General features: G+C 54.0%; 1 protein-coding gene across 1 annotated transcript in view; it reads right to left on the minus strand.

Moving 5' to 3' along the window:
* The window catches only part of Dscam4 (Down syndrome cell adhesion molecule 4), a gene marked incomplete in the record, with an annotated part of 112555 nt that overhangs the window by 90090 nt on the left and 19965 nt on the right, over positions 1–2500 (minus strand).

Below are 2500 nucleotides of genomic sequence, written 5' to 3' on the forward strand. Positions count from 1 at the left end.
GATGGTGGTGGTGGTGTTAATGATAATGATGGTGGTGTTCATAATGATGGTGATGGTGGTAGCAGGTACGTGGTGATCGTCGTGTTAATGAAGATGGTTGTGGTGATGTTACTGATGACGGTGGTGGTTGAGTTTTTGAGGAAGGTGATTGTGGTGGAAGTGGTGACTATGATGATCATGATGATGATTGTGGTGGTGGTGTTAATGATTACGATGGTGGTGGCGATGCTGACGATGATGACAGCGGTGTAACAGTGGTAACGAGGACGACATAAATGATGATGATAATAACAATAACATATGCAATAATCCTACGAATACTGTCACTACTACATCTATCTGCGCCTCGCTTGGAGCTCTAAATCTAACATCTAACATTAAGAAGGGATGGGGAGGGAGGGAGGGAGGAAGGGAGGGGGGAGGGAAGGTGGGATGGAGGGGGGAGGGAGGGAGGGAGGGAGGGGAGGAAGGAGGGAGGGATGGGGAGGGAGAAAGGGAGGGAGGAAGGGAGGGAGGGAGGGATGGGGAGGGAGGGAGGAAGGCATGGGGGGAGGGAGGGAGGGAGTGAGGGAGGGAGGGAGGGAGGGAGGGAAGGTGGGTGGTGTGGGTGGGGAGGAGGTGGGAGGGTGAGCCAGTACACATGACAGATTCCATGAGGCCTCATACCATAAGGGGGAGGGGAGGGGTGGGTGAGAAGGAGGCGAGAGGAAGGGGGCAGCAACATCATCTCAAAATGAAGACATTTTTTTCGAGCAGTTCCCTAAATATCTTTCACTTAGTATCGATTACAATTATAGTCATAATTTCCATTCATGTTTTTGTTCTTAGTAGTTAGTAATTAGTATTCTGATTCTCCTCACTGTTACACATTTACTTTCCTTTCCTTTGGCCCATTTTTCGTTAGACATTTCGTTAAACATCATCTCTAACTTCCGCCCCCCAGGTTTATCTCCCTCGGCTCATCTTAGACATGACACTGACATGACGTCGCCGGAAAGAATGAAGGATTTTCTCTCTGGTATTGTTGTCGGGGATGAAGCGGCATCCTCCGCCTTGATTTTCTGGAGAATTGCTCAAGACTTCCTTGCACTCCCTCCTTCTTTCCTCTATCCTCTCCATCCCCTCCTTATCCCTTTCTCCTCTCTCCCTCTCTCTCTCTCTCTCTCTCATTCTCTGCTTGTCGTTCTCCCTCTATATTTTTCTTACTCTTTATTTCTCCCTCTCCCTTTCCCTCTCCCTCTCCCTCCCCTTCTCCCTCTCCCTTTCCCTCTCCCTCCCTCTCTCTTTCCCCCTCCCTCTCTCCTTCTCCCTCTCCTTCTCCCTCTCCCTCTCCCTCTCCCTCTCCCTCTCCCTCTCCCTCTCCCTCTCCCTCTCCCTCTCCCTCTCCCTCTCCCTCTCCCTCTCCCTCTCCTCTCCCTCTCCCTCTCCCTCTCCCTCTCCCTCTCCCTCTCCCTCTCCCTCTCCCTCTCCCTCTCCCTCTCCCTCTCCCTCTCCCTCCCCTTCTCCCTCTCCCTTTCCCTCTCCCTCCCTCTCTCCTTCTCCTTTTCCCTCTCCCTCCCCTCCTCCCCCCTCCCCCTCCCTTTCCCTCTCCCTCCCTCTCTCCTTCCCCCTCCCTCTCACCTTCCCCCTCCCTCTCTCCCTCCCCCTCCCCTCCCCTTCTCCCTCTCCTTCCATCTCTTTATGTCAAGAGATCATACACAGAAATTGGGACACGACAAATGCTAATACGTGGACCCCTGACCTGGAACCTACTACCTCCTAATGTTAAAGACATCACTAACCTCAATAAATTCAAAAGAAAATTAAAAGAACATTTTCTAAATTGTCAGTTGTGACATCGTATCAAACAGATGTATTGTATACTAATTATTTTTGCAACAAATTATATATGTATTAAGAATAACCATTGTCATTTATGGAATAAAGTTTTTGAATTTGAATTTGCACTCTCCCTCTCCCTCTCCCTCCCCCGCTCCCACACCCTCCCTTCCTCCCTCTCCCTCTCCCTCTCCCTCCCCTTCTCCCTCCCCCTTTCCCATTCCCTCTCCCTCTCACTCTCCCTTTCCCTCTCCCTCTCCCTCCCCTTCTCCCTCTCCCTCTCCCACACCCTCCTTCTCCCTCTCCCTCTCCTCCTTCTCCCTCTCCCTCTCCCTCTCCCTCTCCCTCTCCCTCTCCCTCTCCCTCTCCTCCCTCTCCCTCTCCCTCTCCCTCCCCCTCCTCCCTCCCCCTCCCTCTCCCTCTCCCTCCCCTTCCCCTCCCTATCCCTCTCCCCCCTCCCCCTTTCCCTCCTCCTCCCTTTCTCCCTCCCCCCCTCCCTCCCCCTCCCCTCCTCCCTCTCCCTCTCCCTCTCCCTCCCCCTCCCCCTCTCCCTCCCCTTCTCCCTCTCCCTCTCCCTCCCCTTCTCCCTCTCCCTCTCCCTCTCCCTCTCCCTCTCCCTCCCCTCCTCCTCCCTCCCCCTCCCTCTCCCTCTCCCTCCCCTTCTCCCTCTCCCTCTCCCTCT

This window comes from Penaeus japonicus, unplaced genomic scaffold (assembly GCF_977035675.1).
Source record: "Penaeus japonicus unplaced genomic scaffold, GWHDUDI00000001_assembly GWHDUDI00000040, whole genome shotgun sequence".
Taxonomy (NCBI): domain Eukaryota; kingdom Metazoa; phylum Arthropoda; class Malacostraca; order Decapoda; family Penaeidae; genus Penaeus; species Penaeus japonicus.